The sequence below is a fragment of the Balaenoptera borealis genome (assembly GCF_965194805.1).
Source record: "Balaenoptera borealis genome assembly, chromosome: 2".
NCBI classification, from domain to species: domain Eukaryota; kingdom Metazoa; phylum Chordata; class Mammalia; order Artiodactyla; family Balaenopteridae; genus Balaenoptera; species Balaenoptera borealis.
The window spans coordinates 43,517,627-43,544,989 of record NC_138867.1 but is presented as its reverse complement, the minus strand read 5'-3'; the positions used below and the strand labels follow the sequence as shown (position 1 = coordinate 43,544,989).

Sequence of the window (27,363 nt, the reverse complement as noted above, 5' to 3'; positions counted from 1 at the left end):
GTTTGTTTTTGAGGTAGACTAGAAGGAAGAAAAGATTTTTAGGGAATGTCTGGCAACTGCGTTTTGGTTAACAAATGCTGATACTTCTCACAAATTGAGTTAATGATGGGCTTTTGTTGTGGAGCCTGCAGTCCCTCAGTTATGCTGTGCTCTGCCCAGGCCTCTCCCTAAATGCTTCTGGTGTTTGGTTGAATCTAAGAAGCCCAGTTCTTGTTGACCCTCACTTCTGAGTATCAGCAAAGAGTTTGAGCACATTTACTTCTGGCAGGGCTGGCTTCGTGGGCATGTGGCTTAGAAGGGCCCCCATGCTTGGCTTAATGCTCTGTGGTTACCATCTTGAAACTCTTAATCTTGGGCGCTTTGCAAACGTTTTCATCACTGCATCTGTCACATATATCAGTACAGGGTCCCTGACTATCTTGATCATCCTTTTATCACCAGAATTGAGTCTGGAGCCCGGTAAATAAGGAGCTATGTACCAAGTACTGTGCAAAGTGTTTCACTTGCATCACCCAATTTAATCCTTCCAACAGTCCTGTTAACCAGATACTACTGACTTAGGCGCAAGACATACTGACTTAGAAAAGAGGGAGCTTAAGGCTTTGTGAGGTGGAGTAATGGCCGGGATCACGTAACCAGTGGAGTGTCAGGGCAAGGGTACGAGCCTAGCTCGGTGGATTCCAAGCCCACGCATGTAAGCATGGTTCAGTACTGCCAACCTAGCAATAATTAATAGTTGTTGAGAGGATGAGTGAGTGGGGCCATATTTCAGGCACAGGGCTGGAAATTGAGAGGTCGCTTGATTGCTGCTGTCACGTGGGAGAAGTCCTCCTGAGAGCTCAGAGACAGCCCCGCTTCAGTCAGGGAAGTACATGTGTTTGTACCTTAAGGTGAGAGAGTTGGCTCACTGATTTTGCTTTCGTTTGTTTACCCTCTCTCTCCTTCACCCTGTGCATAAGCATTAGCACTCTGCTCTTTGACTCACAGCCAAAAGCACATGATTTTAACAGTAACTAAATAGGGACTAAAAGTTGGATTTGCAGGACCATCTCATTTATCAGGTTCCTTTGTACCTAGCTTTGCTGGGAATGGTTCTGACTTCTGGATTGCTTCTCTCAGGGTTGAGGACTTAGATCCTAGCAGCTGTGGCCATGTCTCCCCCAGAGGGATTCCTGGGGGTTCTTTTTTCAACAAGATAGCTGCTTCTCTGGAGGAAGCAGATGACAGTCTGGAGCCATCCCAGGACCATTGATTGAGGCGCAGAAGGCCTGCACCTGTTCCTAATCAATCTGCACATGGAGTCAGGAGCTAAAGCAAAATACAGTTCTTTCAAAGTTTTATTTTTAATAAATACAAGTATTTAGAAAAAGTACAGAAAATAAGAAAACACATTTCTGTGTACCTACCTCCCTGATTGAAGTTGTTAGCATTTTGCCATTTTAACTTCAAAACTCTGGTGCTCTTTTAAAAAAAAAAGAAAGAAACTTTAAGGCGAAAGCCTTCTCCTCTTCCATGCTTTCTTCCTCTGTCCTTCTCAGTGGTGACAACTATCCCAAAGCTAGTGGGTATCATTCTCATGTGTGTTTTTTGCATTTTTATTATATTTGCATGTATGCATAAACAATATAGAGTATTGTTCTGTGTGTGTTAATTTTAAAGGAATTGTAGCAGACCATCCTTATCTTCTTGAAACTTGTTTTATTTCTCTAATGTTTTTAAGGTTAACAAATGTTATTGTATGTATCTGTAGATATTTGTTTTATAGTTCTAGTTTGGATATTACCATTTCTGGTTTTATATGTAGAGATCTTATTTGGATTTTGTGAGAAGCTCAAAGAAAAGAATAGGTGTTGGTTTTGAGGCATGATTTTGCGTGTGTGTGTTTACTTGTTTTTAGTACCACACAATGAATCATATAAATTGTTTAATGAAATTTTATGTGAATATCAGTCTTTTATGATTCAGTTTGTTTTACAGTTTAGAGCAGTCATTTTTTAATCATATTAACACATGTACATATATATTCTTGCCTGTGTAAGGAATGAGATTATTTTGGTAACATATTTATTATTAAAGTAAAAGCTTAGTGAGGAAATTTGGAAAACACAGCCAAGCACAATGGAAAAAAATATATATCTGTAATCCAAGCAACCCACAGAGATCCGATTAATATTTTTCAATCCTGAATTATAATGAAGATATAGTTTTATAACTTGCTTTTTACACTTATGTTTAAGTTTCTCTTCTGCAACATTAATTTTCTGCATTATACCTGTAAACCATAATTTTCTTAACTAATCACCTTTTCATTGAATATTTTATGTTTGTTTCAATTTTTGTTTTATTTTGTTAATGTTTGTTATAAATAATGCTGCAATGGACATTCCATATAAACTCTTGGATTTTTTATGATAATGTATTTTCTATGGTTTCAAAAAGAATTTTCAATGCCAAGTAAGTTTGGAAACTGGGTCAAACAAAGTTAAACAAGTTTCTTTATTGTACAGCCTTTAGTATGCAAATGTACATGGTGGATCTCAAAAAGGGAGATTATTACACGCAGTGTTTCTAATCCTTTGGAGTATTTTTATGATCATGTTCTAGTAGATTTTATGCAGGGTCAAAAGGTACCCGCATTTTAAAGCTTTGACTTACGGATTAAATAAGTTAATAAACCGTGCCTGGATATAATCAGCTGCTGTTTGTTAAGTCAAAGTTATGTAATAGTAAAGACGGTGATAATGATGATAATTAATATTGATTGAGAATTTACTCTGTCCTAGATTCGGCAGGAAGCGCTTAATATACATTCACCATTTGTTTGGTCTTTTCAGCGACCCTCTGAGAGGTGTAGCAACTTGTATTCTTGTTTTATGGTTGACGAAACTGAGGGTCAGGAGAAATTGAGTAATCCCAGCTGCCTCAGTTGTTATGAGGGTTGGTGACACATCCATAATCTTAATCTGTACGTGTTTTATTTTGTGGTAGAGAAGAAAAAGTTTGAAGTCCTGTATTTGATTCCTAGATATTCCACCTGTTACCTGAGTAATGCGAGTTGTTTTCCAAATGTCAGTCCATAGAAAAAAGGAAAAGTCAGAGTGTTACAAAGTCATTGTACATTTAATTTATAGTCTTAAAAATATGAGATTATATCTTTCCAACTTTTTGTAGATATTAGAATATGCTGTCTATTCTGATGATAGTGAACGATAGTATCTCTCTCTCTCTCTCAAAATGTTATTACCTGTCAGAATAAAAAGATGACAATCCTTATCCATCCTCAAGTTTGTATGTATGTATATATTTAGAATGTACTTATTTCTAAAACCCCAAATACTGGGAACCTGGTCTAAGACAAATAAATCGAACTACGATTTCCTCATTTGAAAAATTCAGATAGCATCAGAGCCTCTGTGATGACTATTGATTATTAAGTGTTTTTTTAAAAAAATCGCGTTATAATTTCTATACCGATTGGTGTAGAAGTCCACATGACTCAATATAATGGCATTAACGGAAGGCGGGCAAGTGTAGATAAAGCGAGTCTCTCTCTTTCTCCTTGTGTATGTCTTGGATTCTGCCCTCCCCCCGCCCTTCAGTGACACCGTGGGGATTTTTATACTCTCCAGAAATGGCAGTGTACAATTTTTGTGAAATAATGTAACTAAACATTATGTCGGAGCACATACTTCCTTGTACATTTTAAGAGCTGGGCACAAAAGATTTGTCCTTGACCTTGGATAAAACACGTTTTTTTGTCTGTTTTGCAAATTACTCATATTAGGACTTCTAGTCCCAAAAAGAATACTAAAGTTAATTTTTACTGTCACTTAATTTTTATTTCCTTTTTTCTTCTCTGATTCAGGTATTTTTAAAGATAGTAATTATGATTAGTAAATGAGAATCTTATTTGCAAAAAAACTTGAACATGGGGCTGTAAGGGTTGAATGAGAATGTTTATACTGTACTTCATGAACATAAGGTGTTACATAAAGCTAAGGTGCACTTATTTTTTTCTAATCAAATTTTTTATTCACCAAATTATTGTCTTCTTTTTAATTGAAGTGTAATTTGCATACAGTAATGTGTACAGCCTTAAAGGTACAGCTAGATGAATTTATATGTACCTGTGTCTTGTAACCACCCCAGGTGGAGATGTAAAACCTTTCTAATACCCCAGAAGGCTCTCTGTGTTCCTTCCCAGGCAGTATTGACATAGATTGGTTTTGCCTGATTTTGAACTTAATGTAAATGGAATCACAGCTATGTATTCTTTTGCGTGTGATTTCTTTCACTCAGCATGCCTGTGTAATCCATCCATGTTGCGTGAATCAGTAGTTTGTTCCTTTTAGTTGCAATGCAATATTGTATGAATATACTATTACTAATCTATCCATTCTATTGTTGTTGGGCATTTAGGTTGTTTCCAGTTTGGGGATATTTGTAATAAAGCTGCTACAGACATTCTTGTGCATGGTTTTGGTGGAAATAAACACTCATTTCTGTTGGGTAAAGTAGAATTTCAGGTTCACAGGGCATACATATGTTTAGATTTACTAAATACCGCCAAACTTTTTCCAAAGTGGTTGTACCAATTAGACTTGTACCAGTAGTGTAAGAGTTCCAGTTATTCTGTATCCTCACCAAGTCTTTACATTGTCAGTCCTTTACTTATTCTGATGAGTGTGTACGCTAAAGAAATGTAAAGTTGCCCAGAGCTACATCCGTGTGTTCAGGCATGAGAACAATATAATACAAGAGGATTATAAGGCAGATTTTTTTAATTTGGAGAAATTACTTGGCCATAGTCTGAAATTCCTACATTATTTAGTTGTGTGATTCATTTGAAAATCCTGAAACGCTGAAGAGGTACTATGGAGGTTGGTTGACCTGATTGTATTCCTGGCTTTGAAACAACTAAGTGTGAGGTTTGGGCAAACCAGTCAATGTTATTGTCTTAAATTTCTTCATCTATAAAAAGGTGGGATTAATTAGATAATCCTAAATGTTTCTTTTATTTCAAAAATTTTCTCAGTCATCTTGTATCCTTCTTGGAATAACTTTCTTCTTTTTTCCATTCTTTCTAATTCTTTAAGTGATCATAAATTTGCCTTTACATAATTATCATTCATTCACTCAAACAGCTCCAATTTTTTATAAGCCTTCTAGTTTCTGGTGCTGTCCTGGGCACTAGGGATATACAAGTGAATCAGACATTGGCCTACCCTCAAGGAACTTATAATCTTGTAGAGATGAAAAATAAGCAGTTATGTTTTGGAGTGGCATATTCTATTCAGAGGGAAGTAAAGGTTACTAATGGGGTATATGAAAGGGAAACTTAGACTTGAGGGCCAAGGAGAGCTTTTCAGAGGAGCCATTTTTAACCTGCAACATTGTAGTTGAGTAGAGTTGGCCCAGTGACAGGCAGGGCCAGGACCAGGGCCAGGGCGAAGGAACAGCTTGTGCAGAGACTTGGAGGTGAGTAACTCCGTCGCTTCAAGGAACTCCAAGGGCTCAGTGTGGCTGGAGCAGAGTCAGGAACAGTGTCTACACTTGAGCCGCAGAGTCCCTCTACAGTCACATCGTGAGAACCTTTAAAGTTTGCCTAGAGTGACGTGGTCAGATCTGGCTGCGCTGTGGAGAAGGATTGGAAAGGGCAGCCAGACTGGAGGAAGGAGACCAGTTAAGAGGATGCTGTCCTGATTCAGTAATGAAATGATGGTATTCACAGCCAGGTAGGGGCAGGAAGGATGCAGAAAAGTAGGTGGATTTAAGCAACATTTTGCGAATTGCCAGGATTTTGGAACTGGATGTAGGAGATGAGAACAAAGGAGATTTTTGGGATCATTTTCAGGTTTTTGGTTTGAGCATCATTCTGGTTATCCATTCCTGAATAACAAACTACCTTAACACAGTGGCTTAATAACGGTCATTTATTTTACTCATGAATCTGGAGGTAAATTGGGTTCAGCTAGGCTGTTCTTGTTTTTCCCTTTTAAAAAAATTTTTATTGAAATACAGTTGATTTTGCAGTATCGTGTTAGTTTCAGGTATACAGCAAAGTGATTCAGTTATATATATAAGTTTATTCTTTTTTTAGATTATTTTCCATTATAGGTTATTTATAAGATAACAGTTCACCCTTTTGAAGTGTACAATTCAGTGGTTTTTAATATATTCATGAAGTTGTGCAACCATCAACCCCATCTAATTCCAGAACGTTTTTATCACCCCAGAAAGAAATCTGTACCCTCTAGCAGTCACTCCCCATTTTGCCCTCTCCCTAGGCCCTGGCAATCACTAATCTACTTTATGTCTCTCTATGGATTTGTCTATCCTGACATTTATTTACATTTCATATAAAGGGAATCATATAATATGTAGCTTTTTGCATCTGGCTTCTTTCATTTGGCATAAAGTTTTTAAGATTCATCTATGTTTTAATAAATATCAGTACTTCATTTTTTTCTATTGCCTAATAATATTCTGTTGTATGGGTATGCCACATTTTACTGGTCCATTTATCAACTTATGGACATTGGGTTGTTTCCACTATTAGGCTATTATGTTGCTATGAATGCTCATGTGCAAGTTTTTGTGGGGACATATCTTTTCAGTTCTCTTGGGATATACCTAGAGTGGAATTGCTGGGTCACATGGTAACTCTAGGCTTAACTTTTTAAGGAACTGCCAACCTGTTTCCCAAAGTGTCTACATCATTTTACCATCTCACCGCCAGTATACGGGGATCCAGTTTCTCTACATCTTTGCCAAATCTTGCTATTGTCTGTCTCTTTGAGTATAAGCTAGATTGTTCTTGCTCAGGATTCCTTATTAAGTTACCATCAGAGGGCAGCTGGGGGCCTCTCGTGGCTTCTTCGTACACTGGTCTGGCATCTGGGCTGGGAACATGCAAATCTGGGGGCTGGAAAAGTGTGAACTCCTGCGGCATCTCTCTTCGCGCAGTCTTTCTGCATGAGGACTCGGGAGCGGCGCTGCTTACATCCAGCTGGAAGGCTCACAGAGTGCAGGTACCAAGAGAAACTGGTGGAAGCTGCTGGTCTTTCTAACCTGACCTCAGCAGTCATGCAGCATCACTTGTACCGCACCTGTTCATCAAGGCAGTCACAAAGGCACGCTTCGGGCCAAGGGCAGGAGACAGACACCACCTCTGGGTGGGAGGAAGTCAGAGGGTTTACGGGCATGTTTTAGGACCACGACAGGCATCAGGGAGGCTCAATGGGTCATGTACTGTGGTAGGTGACACTTGAAGGAATAGCACATGGAGAGGGAAAATGAGGACTTTGAGTCTGGAGTTTGCACTGCTTGTGGGAAGTCCAAGTTGAGATTTCATGTAAGTAGATGGGAGCTCAGAGGTGAGCCTTGGATGAGTAGTTAAAAATAATATTGTTACTCGCCATATATATGTACACTATATTATTAAATCACCATGTGGGAGGCATAGTGCTACGTATTTTTCATGCATGATTTATTACTATTGGGGTGGCCAAAAAGTTTGTTCGGGTTTTTCCGTAAGATGTAACAGAAAAACCCGAACGAACTTTTGGGCCAACCCAATATCCTTTTAGAGATTAGAAAACTGAGGCTTAGAGAAATTGTGTCATGCCTGTGATGTGATGTGTTCAGCCAGAATCTGAACCCAGGTCTGGCTAACGTCCGACCACTAACGTCTGACCATCCTAAACCACTTAGATGGTAACTGAAGCCAAGGTCACGTCCACGTCTGAGCTCGCCCAGGGAGGGTTGTGCTGAGTGGGGAGGGGAGAACCCAAGGAAGCCCAGTGCCTCGGTCAGGGCCGGCACATAGTAGGCACGCAGTTTTTGTGGGATCAGCCAAAGGAAAGTAATCTCAAGAGGGAAAGAGAGCTGCAAGGTTGGGAGAAAACCTGGAGAGTGTCCCGTTGAGCAGGCTGAGAAGGGAGACTTTCCAGGAGGAGGAAGTGGCCAGTTGTGTTAACTGTGGCCCAGAGATCCTGGAAGATAATGGCTGCACCGTGGGCGCTGGATTCGCGTCAATGGTGACCTTGACCAGAGGCTCTCAGAGGCCTGGTGGGAAGTGAGGAAATGATGCCGCTGCAGTTGAGACTGTCTAGAAATTTCACCATGAGCGAGAAGAAGGCTAAGGCTGGAACTGGAGGGGGAGGGGACACTGAGTGGCGGCTTTCCTTTCTAAAGGGGACCGAACTTGAGATGATTAAATGCCGATGAAGTGGAACGTGATGTCGTCTTGCTGAGCGTGACTGAAATATGGTGGCGGAGGGGTTTGAGCTGAAGTAGCTACAATGAAGAATGAGGGCCATGATGACCAGGGACACAGACTTTGTAGCTGTTTGGGTGTTGGTTTCAAGAAGGTGGGCAGTTAGATCGATAAAGATTGGGATTTTTCCAAGGTGAGTCAATGGGTGGTTAATGGGGTAGAGGAATTTAGGACACTGGCAAGAGGATGGCTGAAGTGATAGACCGTCGTGAGCTCTGAGTTAGTGGAAAGGAAGGAAGGGTGAGTAGAAAGTAGAGGATGCGAGGATGGGTGGTCCTGATGCGGATGAACAGCGGGAGTACTGGAGTTATTTGGAGTAACTGTTCAGAAAACTGGAGGGAGAGAAAGCTCATTGCAGGAGACAGTAGGGTGTATGAATTTAAGATTGCAGAGCGGCTCTCGGAGGGGAGTCTCCAGTGCGTGGCTGTGCATGGCCGCGGGAAGGGTGGGGAGCTTAAGATGTAGAAGAGGAAACACAGCGCAGGTGCTGGATATAGCATCCTTGTGGTTGGCGAAGTCAGCAGGGCCAGGGCAGGACTTGGGCTGGAGCAAAAGGCTGAGGCAGATTCAGAAATCCTCAGTGAAAGAGGGGAAGGTTGGCCAATGTCCTTGACAAGGAGAGGCACACAGCGCTAGATATTAGAGCTCATTGCTCAGAGTCTTGAAAGGAGGAGGGGAGGAGGAGTGCCCTGGAGATCCTCGAAGGTGACCTTGAGGGACTGAGTTAGGCCACAAGGTGGGGGGGCATTTAACGAAGTTCTGTGGGTGTAGAGGAGTTTGTTTCACGGTTCAGCGCTGCAGGCTTTGGGCTGAACCTGGCTGCCTGGCTCTACCACTCTAGCTTTGGCAAAGTTACTTAACTTCTCAACGCCTCACCTTCTTCCTCTGTAAAGTGGGGATAGTAAGAGTAACTACCTCTTGGGTTTGTTGTGAGGATTAACTAAAATAATACATGTATTCTAGAACAGTGCCTGACACCTCTTTCTCTGCCACCCCCCTTACTGTCATCATAGCAACAACAACGAAAACCCCTTCACAGCGTTTATATTGGCAGGCACTTTCTAAGGACCCTATGAGGTAGGTATCATTTCTATTTTTCAGATGTTAAAACTGAGACATGGAAAGATTAAGCAACTTGTTGAAGGAAATAAAGCTAGGAAGTGGCAGAGTCAGGCTTTGAACCCAGGAAGTCTTGCTTCAAAGCCCTCCCTCCTAACCAACATGCATAATTAATGCATATTAACTACACCACATCCCGACCTGTACCACCACGACGCCCAGGGCAGAGGGCTCTGTGGAGAGACTGGGGGGGGAATGGACTTGCGCGGGGCTGGCTTGCTGGAGAGGAGACACAGAGCAGCGTGGGGTAAGGGTAACCGTGATCTGGAAGATGGTGCAGTCAGGCGGATGTTTTCCCAGAATAATTTGATCTAGCAGCTCCCTGGTCAAGGAGATGGGAGAAGGGAGGCCCAAGTTGGTTGTGTTGCAAGGAGGGAGTCCTAGTTCAGATAAATAAACCCACAGCTCAAGTACCTGATTCTTAAGACCCTCAGCCTACTTTTCCGCTAAGAGCGGTTGTACTTGCAAAGGAGTCCTGGTCCCCAGTGAGTGAGGGGACGGGGCTCTCTCAAGGGACGCACTGTGGACATCTGTCTCTCTCACACGGGCTGCATCTCCTTGGAGGGCGCCTGGAGTTTGGGTCCCTCAAAGCCCCTGGCACCAGTCTCCCAGGGCAGAGAACTGGTGGTTCGAGCTGCCGAGTCCAGAAGCTGACGAGGATAGCCCAGACCTTTCCACTGGACCGAAAGCCAGTCACAGGCAGCTTGTTGGGACCAGGAGTTGGTTTTGTGAAGGCAGCCTGCTTAGGGCTGTTTTGTCAGGGCAGCCTGTGAGCTAACCTGCACGTGACATGTCCGGAACAATCACATAGTAATCCGGATGCACTGTTAATAAAGCTGCAAAGACGTGTGTGAGCCTGGCTTCTGTCTAGTTAAAGTGATCACAGAGCATGCTATAAAAATAATTTTTGGTTGGAGAGTTCACCTTTTCCCTCCTACTCTAATTTAAGACTTCTCTCTTGCAGTCTTCCACTGCCAGAACTGAATTGAGGCTCCTTCCAGGGCTGCTCCTGCGGGTGCCGTAGACAGTTAAGCTCACGGGACACCACACGGAGATGCCCGGCCAAGGGGGCAAGCACAGCCCCTGCAGTCCAGCCCCTTCCCAGCTTGCCAGGGTCCCCGTTGTGCACTGGCACAGAGGTGCTAATGGGCCAGCTACAGCCCTGCCTCAGGCCGTGGTTCCTGTCTCTGTTACCGGACAAAGCACAGTGTGTCACAGTGCAGGGCTGGGCTGTGGGCCTCTTTGTGTCCCCAGAGCCCGACATAGGTACACAAGATAGCTGCTAAGTCAGTGGTTGGGCTGAGAGGCTGCACAGAGTAATATTTAAGGGCACTGACCTTGGGGTCGCACTCCCTGCATTTGCATTCTAGCTCTGTCACTTACCTGCTGTGCAGCCTCTGTGCCTGTTTCCTCATATGCGAAATGGGCATAATAGTACCTACCACTCAGAGTTGAGTTAAAATATATAAAGCATTCAGTAGACAGACTAGTACCATGAGCGTGATAAAAGTGTTTGCTATTATTGAATTGGAACTTTCTTTATAAAACAAGGATTTATGGTACTATTGTCACCAAAAAGTTCCCACTCTGATTCTATTCATTTTTCCAATACCAGCTTTTCAAAAATCTTTCTGCCTCCACCTAATAAACATGGTACGGAGTAACTAGGTAATGATATTGCAGCTGCTTGTTGATGGGTTAAGTGGCAGCTATTTCTGATTTATAGGGGTGAAAGGTCCTGGCATGGCAGAGGGTGGCCCACATCTCTTCAGGCCAATTCTGCCTACAGCTGTTACATAAGTTTGGCCAAATGAGCCAACTTACTTTAAACTAAGTGGGCAAGTTTTCTGAGGTCCTACTGTAGAATTACACTCTTGTTTGGAACTTTCAACTTCTCTTTTGTTGGAATCAAACAGTTTGAGAGTCAAGTTTCTGCTTGTGAGAACTTTTTTCCTAGGATGTGATTGGCCAGCTCTCTTCTCCCTTCTTCCCTTACAAATGTTTCCTGAGAGGCAGCATGTTGTAGACCAGTGGTCCCCAACCTTTTTGGCACCAGGGACTGGTTTCATGGAAGACAGTTTTTCCACGGATGGGTCAGGCGGTGCAGGAGCTGCCCTCGCTTGCCCTGCCGCTTCTCGCGGGGGCGATCCCGCCGGCCGAGCGCCTCAACCACTGGCCCAACTGCATCCTGCTGGCCATGTTCCTCATCTACTACGTGCAACGGGCCTTGATTTTCCCCTTTTCAGATCCGAGTTGGAAAGCCCACACATTGTACACCTTTATATTGGCATTCGTGTTCTGCACCTATAACTGGCTACTTGCAGAGTAGATACCTGAGCCAATATGCAGTGCATGCTGGCGACTGGCTCCCTGACCCCTGATTTCTAACAGGTTTTGTCTTGTGGTTGATAGGCATGCTGATAAACATCCATTCAGATCACGTCCTAAGGAATTTCAGGAAACCAGGGGAGACTGGATATAAAATACCAAGGAGGGGCTTGTTTTAATACATCACTGCAGGCAGCTACTTCAGGCAGTAATGCTAGCGATGGGGAGCGTCCAATGAGGCTTTGCTTACTCGCCCGCCGCTCACCTCCTGCTGTGCGGTCCGGTTCCTAACAGTGGGCCCAGGGTTGGAGACCCCTGTTATAGACGACAGAGCAGTGAGCTGATTTATTGGATAATGTCGTCATTTTGAATGTTTCCTGAATGTCATTGTGCTAGATGTAGAGAGCCTCTTGTGATGATTGAAGTTCTTTTCCTCTCTGCTTTATTTCACATAGAAATATTGTACATCTATGTTGTTCACCAGTAATATTTCTCGTAATGTAACATGATTTTCCCCATGATGTGTTGGGTTTTCGAGATGCGTGTTTTAAAGACCGGGTCATTGAGATAGGATTATTTGGTCATTCCTGGGCTTCCTTTGGGTTTCCTGACTTTTTCAGGGCCCCTGTGAGCTGGCCCTGGGCTGTGGGCAGGATTACAGTACGTCATGAGCCTGAAGGGGAGCTGTCCTCTATCATTTCTGTGGATTCAGGCTGCAATTTTTTTGCAGCCTGAGTGTGTGGGAAGTAGATTCCTGTGCTAGTGATGTTTTACTTTTCTCCCAAATACGACTTTATCTGGGGGGAATGCCTAACTTTATTGGTCATCTTTGAAAATACCCATAGGTGGATATTTTCCATATCTTGACTTCTAAGTACTCACTTCTTACTGAACTTTATTGTAAATAATTATGTGAGTTTAATATCCACTTTGAATAGTTTCAGAAAACGGACTCAGTAAAAATTTTCTCTTTTGATTCCCATGTCAAGAAGTGAGATCTTCAGCTCCTGATTTTAAAGCTCTTCAAATCAGATTCTTTGTTACCTAGGAGAGCCACAAGTATAATGAAACAAGTTGCTAAAAATGTTGAAATTATAAAGAGCTGTGTAAGAAGTGATGCACATTTTAATTCTTTGTACAAAAGTTGTCTTGAATAAACAGACGTAAAAATGCATGATTGTGAAGAAATCATGGGGATAAGAATCAAGATTTAACAAGCTCATTGATGGTTTGAATCTCTCATCTGTTTTAAAGCAATTCTCTTTTTCCCAAATCCAGAGTGCTTAAGAGTTCATCTCTGAGGCAAAGATCATTTATCCCAATTGCTTTATATTATTGCAGTGAGTGACTTTAAAACAACAGCAGTGAACAGCAAATGAATATTCTTTTAAGAGTGGGTATGGGTGCAGATATAAACAACAAACTAGTGGTTACCAGTGGGGAGAGGGAAGGAGGCGAGGGGCAAGATAGTAGGGGATTAAGAGGTACAAACTATTATGTATAAAATAAGCTACAAGCATATATTATACAACATGGGAAATATAGCCAATATTTTATAATAATTACAAGTGGAGTATAACCTTTAAAAATCATGAATCACTATATTGTACACATGTAACTTATGTAATATTGTACATCAACTATACTTCAATTTAAAAAGTCTCACGTTAAATCAAAATAAAGAACTTTCAATTTAAAAAAAGTGGGTGGGTAGCATTTTCCTGGGTATTCAAAATTAGCAAGGACTTTTGTTTACTCAACAACATTTCAATCAGTGTTGATCTGCTTGAAATGAAACATAGTAACTTTAGGTCCTCTATTTTAATTCAGATGTACATCCCTGTGTTCAAATACCTAGTTACAGCAAGAAGAGGATCTGCTAGGTTTTAAAATAATTTTTTGAAAGGTATATGTCAGAATAGTTTCGGGAAAAGAAAAGCCCTACTCTCCTTCCCTTCCCCCGTATCTTCTCTTTCCTCTTCCTATCTAACTTTCCTCACTCCACAAATACTTATTTTTTTTAACAGTAATTTTATTAATCTCTTTAATTATTATAATTAACACAATAACAAATTGCCATAATTTGCTAAGTTACAGTTTTTAGCAAACGGAAGACAGGTAGGCAAGATAGAACAAGATCTCTTCCTATGTCAGTCATCCATCCAGGGCATGCCAGTGTAGTAGTAACCGTGCATCAAATGCTGACTTAACCCAAACTTTTGGTCACTCAGATAAAAAAGCACCAACAGAAGTAAAATTCACAGTGAGCCTCTCTGACTCTCAGACAAGCAACTTTCTGGCCAGGTACACCTTCTAGAACACAGGGGCCCAAATCAGTCAAGACTTGCTCAGATTTTTGAGTTTTCCAGAGGAGATCCTAAATATTTGTTTTATGGTTTCAAGTAATTAGTCAGTCAGAAAAAGGGCCAAAGATTATTTGATCATAAAAATTTCCCTGCGAAAGCATTCCATTTTTAGTTAAAATGAAGCACAACCACCATCAGAAAATGTTTCTAAAACGCTAAGAGACTCTAAAAACCACTAACATGGAGAATACAGTTTCTACATGAAAACTCGTTGGGGGGAGCCGTGGTTGGGAAGGTGAGCCAGGAGAAGTGTGGGAGGGAGCTGACAGGGTGCCCCGGGGGCCTGGGGTGCAGGGGCAGGAGGGCCTGCTCCTTGCCCAAAGGTGGCATTTGGACAACATACAGGACACAGCATCAGGTGTGTCCTGAAGGCCCCTGCCACCTAGCATCCTTAGCAATCATAAGACTCTCTCCACTTCCTCTTTCAGTTCCCACCTCTATAAATGTGGCAGCAACAGAGGCAGTGCCTTCCCAGGAGAGGTGGGGTCTTTACCATGTGTTCGTTAGATTTTCACAGAAGGGTCAAGAGATTCAACAGCCTTCTAGTGGGGAGATTTCTTTTACATATCTGGCAATAAGTAGTACATTTTATTACTGCCATTTATCTCCATGGAGTTTTTGAGTGCATCTAAAATAAGAAATTCTGCTTCAAGTTATAGTTTTGAAATACTGAGAGGTACTTAAAAAGAGCCTTACAAAAAAATTCTAATTCTACCTAGAAGAAGGTAGAAAAACCAACCCAGGCCAGAGACTCCTGATGGCTCATGGCGAGTCGCCCAAGACAGGAGGGATGCCCTGCAGCACCTTTGTGTTCCTAGCCCAGGGCCTCCAATAAGTCCCTTTTGTGGGGGACACAGCAGACTGCTCCTTAAGAATGCCCCCAGTGCTCTGTCCTTCCAGTGAAGTCACCTGGTGGACCAGGCTGCAGCCAGCAGGTGCCAGAGGACCTTTGCACCAGCCTCTCCTGGGCGCCCCCTTTCTCTGTGCACAACTTCTCTGCCTGCCCAGCACCCAACAGTGAGAGGCTGTGGGTACACTGTGGGTACCCAGGCCTCTCCGACCTAGTGGGATGAAAGGGACACAAAGAAAGAACATGCCTCCATGGGGAGGAGGGGGCGACAAAGCCTTTGACCTTAAACCCATTGCTGTAGGGGGTTGTGTAAACGGTACAGAAACGTTTTGGTCCATAGAGGCAAACCCAGAATCAGAGGAGGATCAGCCGCAATTACAGAGTTCCGGATTCCCGACCTGGTATGCAGCATCATAGTTCAACCTGCAATTTCAGTTTGATTAGACTGTTATTAGGTAGCTTACAAATTTGCTAGGGGAAAAAACCCCTTGAGCAATCTTGAAAAAGATGTGAAATAGCAGGAAAATTACAGAGACATAAATTTATTTATATAATCCCAAGAGAAACATCATCGAAAAGCTTCAAGTTGAAGATAATTCCATTGACAATGAACTTAAAACAGAAACAGAATCATAATTTTTCTGAATTTTGGATAATCTTCAAATATCTCATGGTACCCCTGGTGGTGCTGCTGAGCCCTGGTGAACAGGACACAGAAGGTGAACAGAGCGAAAGCCCAGCCTTGAATGGACCAGCTGGCGAGGGCGTAGACGCATCACTGGATGACTTCGTGGAAGTAGCTGCCTGCAGTGATGTATTAAAACAAGCCCCTCCTTGGTATTTTATATCCAGTCTCCCCTGGTTTCCTGAAATTCCTTAGGACGTAATCTGAATGGATGTTTATCAGCATGCCTATCAACCACAAGACAAAACCTGTTAGAAATCAGGCGTCAGGGAGCCAGTCGCCAGCATGCACTGCATATTGGCTCAGGTATCTACTCTGCAAGTAGCCAGTTATAGGTGCAGAACACGAATGCCAATATAAAGGCGTACAATGGTGTGGGCTTTCCAACTCGGATCTGAAAAGGGGGAAATCAAGGCCCGTTGCACGTAGTGGACGAGGAACATGGCCAGCAGGATGCAGTTGGGCCAGTGGTTGAGGCGCTCGGCCGGCGGGATGGGCCCGGCGAGGAGCGGCGGGGTCAGCGAGGCAGCTCTTGCACCGCCCAGGTGGCCTGCGCGGGCAGCCGGAAGGCGGAGCGCGCTAACGCGTAGCGCCCTAGGGCGAGCCCAGCAGCTTCGGCAGCACGTAGCACAGGAAGCCCGGGGCGCACTCCAGGTAGGCGAGCGCGTTCAGCAGGAACGGCTCAGCCAGCTCCACTGCGGGGCAGCTGTTCCTGCTGAACGCGCTCGCCTACCAGGAGCGGCAGGCGTGCTCCGGGGCCCGGCCGCGACGGGGCCACTTATAGGGCCGCTCTGGGAGGTGGGGCGGGAGGCGCGGTTACCTGAGGTCTGCACCGCCCCCAAAGCCCCGTGGCTGAATCCGCCCCGCACTGGCGGCCCCGAAGCAGCCCAGGAATGTGGCTGTGTTCCACTAAAACTTTATTTGCAAAAAGCAGGCAGTGAGCCAGATTTGGCCCATGGATTGTAGATTGCCAACCGCTGGACTGGTAAAGTAGGATTTACTTCTTTGAAGAAGAGAGGCAGTATTTCACTATTTTTCACTGACATCAGAGTTTTGGTTTTTGTACTTGCAGGATACCTTTAAAGAAGGAGGCAGTGTGATCAGTGGCTTAGGTTATTAGAAGGATGTAAATAATATCCTGTATTGAGTCTCCAGAAGGCAGACTACAATGAGAGGGTCAAAATTATAGGAACGTAGGTATTGGTGCAGGGTAAGGAGGAACTTTCTTGTAAGATTTATTCATCTGCCTTGAATAGGAAATGACAAAGTAGAAGCTGTTCCCCACCTGTCAGGGACATTATGGAAGGGGTTCATGCACTGTGTAAGAAGGAAAGGAGAGGCAAGGTTCCTCTCAACTTTCTGCCTGCTTACCAGTTGGTCCTAATATATCAAGCAATTTCGCCTCACTTTACCGTGAGTTACTTAAAATCATTGTGATGTAGGGGTGGATTTCATTTAATCTTGGAATTCTTTTTTTTCCAACCAATTTTATGCAGAACTCAGATATACAAAACAAATGTGATATTTTATTATATGTGATTTTTACAAATTTATGCTCATGATATTTACTTATGTGCTTTATAGCTGTTTTACATATTATCATTGAGGACAATGAAGCTGTTTTGATAAACACAGAACTGAATTTAGATGTAGGTGAATGTCATTTCGATCCATTTAGATGAATGAGAACTGAAGGTTCATCTTCTAGTTCATTCAGTTACACATTTTGTTTTTTTGTGTGAGGTTAAGGAAGAACAAGATTCTAATAGAATCATAGCTGCAAGTGTTACAGATATTAAAGTAGCTCAATTCTAAATTACTCTTCAATCAGAAGGCAGAATATAGATTTTATTCTGAGTCTACCTCCCCCCCCTGCCCGCCAAAAAAAGATCACTCTGGCAGCACAAGTTAATGTGTGGGCATTCTCCAGTGTGTTAAAATTTCATGTACAGTATATTTGAATATGTATTTTTTTTCATTTCAGTCTCTAAGATAATAAAAATTCAGTTTCGTTTAAAAAAATATTTCTCAAATATCCAGCTGCCTTTTTGGAACCGTATCTGGGGAGCAGGGTTTGAAAACCACAGGTTTAGAATCAGACGTGGGCGGAAATCTAAATTCTGCTACTTACTTGCCACATGCTGGTAACCCTCAGTTTTCCACCTGAAAGATAGGCCTAGAAATACCCACCTTGCTCTAGTTGTGAGGACTGAGTGAGCGTGTAAAACACCCAGCACAGAGTAGTCTCCTAATAAATGTCTTCTTTTTTTTTTTCTTTCCTGTGACTTAAAACATAATCACAGCCCTTCTTTTAAATTATATTGTGTGTGGCTGCATTCGATTTCAATAGGTATGGTTTCATTTGCCTTTACTAGAAATTTTCACCATCTTAAAGGAACGCTTGACTGACTAGGATCTCTGCCTGCAGAAATGCCAATTGCTCCCCCAAAAGGAGTGGGTTTGGGTGGGCCCCTCACCCTGTTGTGGTTGTGATTCCATCTTCTGGCCTGCGAGTGAAGAGGAGTTTGGAGCGATCCACCCTCCCAGGTGGAGGATAAGAATTTAAGAGGCTTGCTTATTCACACAATCAGAAACAAGGGCAGTGAGTGTGCATGCTTTCCTTATTAGATTTTTATGCCAACTGCCCCATCTCTGTCTGGTCTCTTTAGAAATTAGCAGTAAAAGCCATGTACCAGAAGGGCCCGTGTGCACACCTTTGGAGAAGCAAGGATGTGAACAGCAAGGAGATGAGGGAGGGCTTGTGCCACTTGGCAGCCAGACTGTAGGGATAAGGAGAAAATCCACAAGACTCAGGAAAAGTAGTGTCCCTTGAAAAAGGAAAGAGAAATAGGCTGAGTCCTTAGGAACCAAAAGTAGTGAGATCCCAGCAAGCCAAGCTGGGCACGGGTAGCCTTGGGATTTCACAGAAAACCCCCAGTAGTTCCCTGACCATTTCAACTGGGGTCATTTGTCTTCAGCAAGTGAAAGTGCTGTGGCTGTTCATATAAGTTTCAGGTTTACGGGTCTCAGGTGCTGAGTGGCCCAAGGAAATTGGTCCTGAAGCCAGGGCCCAGAGGGCAGCCAGACAAGATGCTGGGGGCCTGGGAGGTTGTGGTAGTGAAGTCGAGTTTCATTTAAAATTACTCTTAAACTAATCAGTGGTCTTAAGCAGGAGGTGATAGGACCTGATCTACGTTTTGAAATCTTGCTCTGGCTGCTGCAGGGAGCCTGGATTATACAGGGCGGGAGGGCAGCTGGGAGGAGGACCTGTTGGTGAAACTCATCCATGTCCTAGATGTGGGTGGCTTGGTCTGGGCGTCAGCGAGTTAGGATGCCTTCTCCTTGCCAAGCCCCCGAAGCTTGCTTACTTAATCCAGTAAGGTTAGTGGTATTAGGAGTAGTCCTTTCTTTTCATGCCTGAGAACCAGCTGTTGCAGTTCAGGGCGGCTAAGTTTTATATGGTCACACCCTGAACGACTTGAACCCAGGTCAGTCTAAACTCAAAGCTCACACTTCCCTTTCTTCCCTTGCCACAGTCAGAAAAACCAGAGGGCAAGTCCAGATTGTCCAAGTCATAAACCAATAGGAGGTTTTTTGATCCTTTAAACAATTGAACCACATTCTCCTGTAACCAGTGTTTCTTTCTGGGCGGTACAATAATTTTTATAAGTTAAGATGGTGCTATTGATCTAGAAAAAGGGCATGACCATTTAAATATTTTGAGGACTTTAAATATAGGTTTGACAATATAAGCATCATGCTCAAGGTAGAGGCTTAAAAATGTTCAAAGACACAATCCCTAAATGACAGTTTCTAAGGTTTTCTAACCAGAAGGGCAGTGCCGAAAAGTTGTTATTCATTTGATTATATCCAAAAGGAGAGAGAGGGAAAACGAGGATAACTCCATGTTCTGGAGAATTAAAAAATATAATTTTCCTTATGATTCTAAATAATGGTGCTCCTGAGTGTCTAGTGAGCAATGCATTACAAACTGGATGCCTATCATTATAAAACAACATCCATGAAACATTAATAATATTGAATATTAAAATGTGATAATTGAATAATAAATTTTTACATAAGGCAGACTAAAACCTCTTCGGTTTAAACGTAGATGTAAATTGCCTAGGTGGACAGTAATATGAGGTCTGGCTAAAATGAATGGGTTTCCCTTTTGCCTCTGGTTCCGGGTCTGTGTGGGCAAAGTGCTGGGAGCTAAGCCCTATGCTTTGGGATGTTTCTTCCTTTGGGGAGTCTCAGGCTTAGCGTCCTGGTTTTCAGTGATTGCAACGAGAAGTCACATTTCTAATGTGGAGGCCGCAGGAAGAGACACCAGGAGTACGAAATAAGGCCAGAATCAAGGGTGTCCAGAGAAGCTGATGGCAGAGTGCATCTCCTGGGGCCTCCAGTGTCCTCGGCCCCTTAGTGCAGATGCTCTGTGCTCTGGAACACAAGCACACAATTAAAAAAATTAAAAAAATAAGCAAACACCAATTGGGAGCTTACTGTGTTTTCGCTTATAACTCACTTAATCCTCATAGAACCCTCTAAAATAGGTAGTACTGTTATCTTCACTTTACAAATAACAAATTAAGATGCAAAGAGGTTAAGTACCTCACCCAGGGCCCCAGAAATAGTAAGTTGTATGGTCGGGATTTGATTCAAGGAAGTCTGACACCCAACTCTGTGCTCTTAATGGCTGCCTGATGGCTTCTTTTTTTTTTTTAACAACTGATCTTACATTAGACTTCATTGTATACGTTGAGTCAGAAGAGGGCTGTTTTCTAATTCTTTTATTTATTTATTTATTTATTTATTTTTGGCTGCATTGGGTCTTCGTTTCTGTGCGAGGGCTTTCTCTAGTTGCAGCAAGTGGGGGCTACTCTTCATCGCGGTGCGCGGGCCTCACTATCGCGACCTCTCCCGTTGCGGAGCACGGGCTCCAGATGCGCAGGCTCAGTAGTTGTGGCTCACGGGCTCAGTTGCTCCGCAGCATGTGGGATCCTCCCAGACCAGGGCTCAAACCCGTGTCCCCCGCATTAGCAGGCAGATTCTCAACCACTGCGCCACCAGGGAAGTCCCCTGATGGCTTCTTAATATCTGTGAACTGTTGAATTGAGTGTCTGGTGCTTTGACTTTTCAGGATTGAATACTGCGTTTGCTTATGCCGGGGATTTTCAGAGTTAAGTTGCTGAAAGCTTTTCTGGGATCCCTTATTTTATTGTCTGTAATATTGTTAGAATTACCACATTTGCTTTCAAAATTAGTAGTACCCCCAATCTACTGCCTCCTGAACATTCTATTCATTTATTTTATTTTTCTTCATAGCACTTATCACCATCTACCTTGATTTATTTTTGCTTTTGCCTGCCACCCCTGACTAGAGCGCAGGCTTCTGAGCCTTGTGTACTGCTTAGTCCCCAGCAAGGAGAACCCTGCCTGGCACAAAGGAGCCGCTCCGTACAGATATGAAGATTCATGTCAAGTACATTGGTGCCTTCATCTTGGCCATCTAAAATCCTTGAGCCTTTCAAAAGGCTTGCCGCTCCATTCCACCCTTACTGCATGGGGCAGTGAAACATCTCAGGGGCATCAGGAGCCTGGAAGTTGTAATACTAAGGCTGAGCTCTTCTAATTGTCATGTGTATGGAAAATTCTTTTGCTTAAAGTTAATGAGAAGGACCTCTTACCACCTTAAAGAAAAGACCTCTTTCCACCTTAAAAAATATACTTCATGTCTCCCAGAATCCTCTGTTCTCTTAAAAATCTATTCCACTCCTTACAAATCAGAATTTGTCAGACCTCTGCCATGCATGAGGGGGCTGGTGCCTGTGTTCAGTTTCTGGTGCCCAGATACCTTTTCCTAGGTACTTAGAGTAGAATACTCTAGCTGGGAAAAGGCTTTTCTGTCTAGAAGGTCACAGGGGCTGTCAAAAGTGTTATTTGTGGTAGGTCAGAGATACTGCATTCAGCATGGGTTTTTATTGGCCTTTAGTAGTCAGAATATTTGTTGAACTCTGAAATACTTGTGAACCTGCTTTACAGTTTGTTTGACTTCATTTGCCTTCATTTGTTCTTAATGATTAAAAGTATGGGCTCTCAAGTCCAAAAGATTTAGGTTCAAATCCAGGTTCTGTCACATTACTAGCTGGTATCTGTTTCCCCATCTCTAAATTGAGGATAATAATACCACTGTAAATCAGAACACATCACTCTTCCATTTAACCGTTTTAAGGGACTATCCCTCTTGCTGAGATGACGTTGTCTCAACCACTGTATCAATTAGGATTGGAATTGTTTGGAAAATAGTGGCTTTGACAAGATAGATTTTTTAAAAAATAAAATTTTATTTATTTATTTATTTATGGCTGCATTGGGTCTTTGTTGTTGCATGCAGGCTTTCTCTAGTTGTGGTGAGCAGGGGTTACTCTTCGTTGTGGTATGTGGGCTTCTTGTTGCGGTGGCTTCTCGTTGTGGAGCATGGGCTCTAAGAGTGTGGACTTCAGTAGTTGTGGTGCATGGACTCAGTAGTTGTGGTGCACAGGCTTAGTTGCTCTGTGGCATGTGGGATCTTCCCGGACCAGGGATCAAACCCCTGTCTCCTGCATTGGCAGGCAGATTCTTAACCACTGCGCTACCAGGGAAGTCCCGACAAGATAGATTCTTTTTCCCCCCCTTAGGTAGGTAACTCCAGAAGTCATTAGGTCCCCAAGATGCTTTTGCTTTTGTGTGTGGACTCTAAACTCATGGTTCAAAATTGCTGCCAGAGCTCCTGCCACCACTTCTGCATTCCAGGCAGCAGGACAGAGAAAGGGCAGAAGAGTGTACTTCCCTCATGGGAGACTTTTGGGACTTTCTGATTATATTTAATTGACCAGAACTTGGTCACATTGCTATACCTAGCTGCAAAGGAACCTGGCGAATATATCATTTTTTCACTTAGAAACAGAATTCTCTGCAACTACATTCAGCCATTCCTCACATACCTGTATCTCTCTGGGTCCACTTCTCTTGAGATTACTAGCAAGGGTATTCTTCTCTGCTTTGTATATCTTTTCTGTATAGTTTCCTTTATTCATACTTTCGGCTTCCTCATACATTTAGGTTCCTATGATTCTTCATGGTCATGAAGTTACTTAATGCCTTTGTTTTTTGTGTTCTCTCAGTTTCACTTCCTACTGCTAACTGCTTCATCTTCTCAGTACTTTTCCATTCATATTTTGGAGAGCGAGAATGATTGGTCTAGGCTAGCCTAGCTCTTCCTGCTGGGCCCCTCCGTGGTTATTGGCCAGCTGGAGGACGGACGGCCCACTAATTTAATCAGCTGTGGTGATCTTGCTTATGGGTCTTTTTATCTGCAAGCGTGTACAGGCAGAGCAGGCTTTATAATGTGACCAGCATGCTTGCTCCTTCACAAATGGAACGTCCTTTGGCAGGGAGTTAGAGATAAATCTTAAAATGATAAACCTTAAAATTAAAAATCTTAACATGAATGAATTTTAGATAGTGTGTAGACAGTCAACAAATATCAGTAACTGACATCTGATTGAGAAGTGATTATTTAAAAGTACAGGAGGGTATTTAAGGCACACACCAGTATTCCTCAAATGCTTGCGTATCCTGTGATATTTCTTGCTTTTATTCATGCTGTCACTTTTATCTGGAATGATCTTTTCCTCTTCCGTTACTCCCTTTCTCCTAGCTAACTCCCAATCTTTTAAGACTATTTGGGGATCCCCCCCTACAAAGTCTTTCTGACACTCCTGTAATGGGTTCGGTGCTCCTACTCAGGTTCTCTAAAACTCTTTGTGCATACCTCTTATTATGCTGGACATGTTTATCATGCCATTCTCTGTCACAGGTCTGTTAAATAACTGCTCTCTCCTGAGCTGGAAGACTGTTGATGCCAGGGTTGGTCTTATTTATCGTTGTATGTCTAATATCTGCTTGCCTAGCAATGCCTGACACATTAGTGATGCTCAGCAAAATTTTTTTCTTTTTCTTGGATTGAAATTTTTTTTTATCCTCAGTTCATGACAAAAAGTAAAAGGAATAAATCTGCCAAGGTAAATTGAACTAATTATTTTAATATGGTAAATTAGAAGGGCATTTCTTTCCTGCTTCCAATACTTCTTTAATCAGAATTTTCAGAAAGAGAACTGTTCTTATCTTCAGTATTGAGCCAAGATTCTGCTCTTGTTTAGAAATTACACATGACTTTTAGTGCCGTTTTGCAGAAGATTGGCTAAAATTTTGCCGGCATGAGATCTATAGATTCCGATATGACTGTTTATGCTTGTGTTTGATTCTTTTTGCTAGGTGACTTTTCAAATCTCTGAGATTATTTCTGCTAGATGTCTTTTCAAATATTTGCATTTGAATTTCACAAAGAGATCATGTGCTGAAGATATTATTTTTTAACAGGTGAGGGCAGTGATTCCTTTTTGGATTAACTGGTTGAACCCTTACATACTTCATCCCTGGACAGTTGTAGATTGCTTGGGAAGTATAGATGCTCTTGGGATGATGGTGGTACCGTTACAATTGAAAACATTTTGGAAAATGCCGAAAGACCAGTTTTGCTAGTTTTGCTTTAGACGGAAATGTTTCTTTCCAGGTTGATTATCACTATCCTTTTTCCTAGCCTGAGGAAGCTATAACATAGACGTTGAGGAGCAAACTCCTCCACGTTTTGTAAACAAAAATTCATTTTATTTTGTAAATACAAGTTTGAGTTTTTTAGAAAATTTAACTTATTTCCCAATGGGAAAAGTAACCTTTCAAGTGTGCCAAGGGAGTTGTTAAATAATGCACTGTTAATGTTTTCAGCGGCTACGCTAAAAGAAGGCGATGCGGGTTCTGAAGTCGGTGGCGTTCCCAAGGGTTTGTTTCTGTGTCTGGAGGAGTGACTACAGCATAATGACAGATGTAATCTTTACTCAGAGACGATTCCACCCACTCAGGACTCTGGAGCACCTACGCACCTTGGAACGCACTGAATTGATTTCTCCACAGTTTCCCAAATCCTGCACCTTTGCCTCCAGCCCACTTGTTTTGGGATGCTGTCAAGAGAAAATGCTAGATCTTAGCTTTACTTGGGAGTAGGTGATCCAGGCATGGGCCTCATTTGAAGGTGATTTACTGCTCTCCCTACCCCCGTCTTGTCACCCCAGTTCTGACACATACTCGCGGTACTCAGAAGCGTTGACTTGGCTATATTAACCTTTTATTTTCATCACACGCAAAATTACAGAGGAGAAAATAAGGAAACATGACTGTCACCTTGCCCTATATCAGAATGAGGGATTGCATGGCACATCAAAATATTCTAAAAACAGCTCCTTTAGAAAAAGAAAATTAATGTGTTTTTTCATCCCCTGATGGAACGGAAATTTGTTATGCCTTGAAATCAAGTTTTTTCCAGACTGTGTAGTATTTTCTGCTGTCTTGTTGAAGATTTTTTTCTCCTTTATTTTCATGCTTACCTTTTGAAATTTCTTAGGGAAAACAACAGTAAAATGTAAGTAATCATATTAATTTCAAATTGAGTATTCGTTTTCTCTTTCTCGGGATTAGACTTTTTTTTTCTGTAGCCCTGTCTTAACAGATTTTAACCCATCTGTGACTTGTTCTTGACAGCACTTCTTTTTTGCACTTTCATCAGATGAGGCAGCAAAGAAGGTGAGATTATTCTGAAGGTTATTGCTTTTGAAATAATATCCTTTCGTTCTTCCTCAGGCGAGTCTAGATGGAGATTTATGAATGCTGATATAGAGGCTACTGGGTCAGAGTTTATCTAGGGTAGAGATCCATTCTTTCCTTGGGGATGATTACTCATCTTTCATTCCAAGCTATGCGTTCTGTCTCCTGGGTTTTTAAAATGGGTTCTTGCCAATAGAGCATCTATATACGGAAAGAATATGAACTAATCATTTAAAATTTATAACCATTTCCTATAGCGTGACCCAAAGAAGTTTCGTCATGCTTTTAAATATCTCTTTTTATTCGACTCCCTCTAATGAGAGTAAAGAAGGCCGTTCCTGAGAACATTACTGTTAGAATGAATTTGGAGTTTGAGCAATAGATGTGCTGCTTGGTTTGAGGTCAGATGTTCAGGGATAAGGCAGTATTTGTAAAGATTAGAGGTTAGAGAGAAGGAGGAAATACGGCTAGTGAGAAAAAAATTACACAAAATAAGTTGAGGGTTTTCAAGGGTAATAATTTTGGCAATCGCAGTAACAGTACTTGTACATTTTGGGACTGTGAAAAGGAAGGATTGGAAAGTAGGTTTTTAGTAACTGAAGAATAAATACGTCTCCCCCCTTTAAAAGATCAAGCTCTTTTTAAGATTAAGCTCTTAAAAAGAGCTCTAATGACAAATGCTGGGGCTCTTTCTTGTAAGGCCCCGGGGAAACCTGCTTGTTAAAACTGAGTATTTCTCAGAGTATTGCTCTGTACCAGTTAGGGTTAGTCGGTTGAGAGAGACACACAGTCTTTAAGCAAGTTAGAGGTTTATTTCTGTTTCACGTACACAGTCTGGAGGAGGCTGGTATGGCAGCTCCACTGCCCTTTGAGTCTCCAGGCTTGCTCATCCTTGGGCTTTACTTCCCGTGTCCACTGTTCTCGGGGCTCCTCCCAATCCAAGGCCCCTGCTGGGGCTACATGAAGTCTCAATTGCAGAAAAAGAAGTAGGAAAGGCAGAAGAGTAAAAGGGTCCTTCTCAGAGTCAGTTCACTTTACACATCTCATTACAGAGAACTGAGTCACGCGACAGTCCCCAGCTCCAAGGATGGCGGGGAAATAGACTCTTTTGTTCCAGGTGACATAAAATAAGATAGTTATCTTTCACTTGGGGAAAATAACCTTTCCAGCTTACTGGGAGAGTTGTTAAATAATTCATTTTGTACAAAAGTAAAAATCAGGGTAATTTCCAAAGGTAGAAGGGAGAATAAACATTGGGCAAGGTAATGAGTATTCTGTCATTCAACTCTGAGGAGGCCAGTGGCCTTGCCCTGGGGTGTTTCCAGTAGTGTATTTTATGCAGAATAAAGAAACCCAATAGTGCCATGGTGGTAATGATACCTTAATAATAGAAATGATCCCCAATATTAAATCGTCAGCCATTCATTTGAACAGTAGCACCTGGAACTTTTTGAAAGTTTAGAGTTTAAGAACTTTGCACAACAAATTACCTCATGAGTTTAGTTTTTCCATTGCTGTAATTTTTAATTTTGAATGTCCATGCAATAGCCTTGGCTTTCAATATTTTCCTTACCAATTCCTTTAATCATACAGAATTAGTTTCTTATGGCTATCTGAAGAGGCTGGATCATTTTGCAGAATCAGTCTGATATGAGTTTTTGGCCTTCTCTTCCAAAAGAACATCTCTTTGGAAGCCTTTTGGCTACCATGGGAATCGGGGATCTTGTGTCTCTGCTTCCTTGGTGCAGCGGATACAACCATGATTGCCAGATTTGGGCATTATAAACTTCACGGAGAAGCTTTTGCTTGCCAACAGTAAACCATAATAACAGTGTTGGACTGTATCAAGTTAGAGTTGTTTTGACTACATACCGATTTAATGTGCTAAAAATATTCCTCCAGTTAAAGAAAAGACAATAAATCAATACCTGTGTTTGGTATACATGGTATTGTGAGTGGAAATGAGTTTTAGGAGTCTGAACTTGATTTGGGAATGAGAAGTTGTGAACTCTAATTTGAGTCATTGATATTCTGA

At 42.3% G+C, this 27,363-nt stretch overlaps 1 protein-coding gene and 1 pseudogene across 15 annotated transcripts in view; one reads left to right on the top strand and one right to left on the bottom strand.

Moving 5' to 3' along the window:
- Positions 1 to 27,363, top strand: part of ARL15 (ARF like GTPase 15) — a 538,502-nt gene that overhangs the window by 5,972 nt on the left and 505,167 nt on the right. Inside the window, exons 2-3 of one of the 14 annotated variants that reach the window (XM_082382488.1) lie at positions 9,292 to 9,355; positions 24,456 to 24,759. The exons of 11 other annotated variants lie outside the window; for them this stretch is intronic. The gene's annotated coding sequence lies outside the window, so the exon portion shown is untranslated. Of the gene's footprint in view, positions 1 to 9,291; positions 9,356 to 20,702; positions 24,760 to 25,156; positions 25,308 to 27,363 lie in introns of those variants that run through there. 2 more of the 14 variants (XM_082382482.1, XM_082382489.1) reach the window with 2 other exon arrangements.
- Positions 11,999 to 16,352, bottom strand: LOC309623060 (3-oxo-5-alpha-steroid 4-dehydrogenase 1 pseudogene; annotated as a pseudogene). The gene has a single exon. The product of its transcript is annotated as a 3-oxo-5-alpha-steroid 4-dehydrogenase 1 pseudogene (transcript).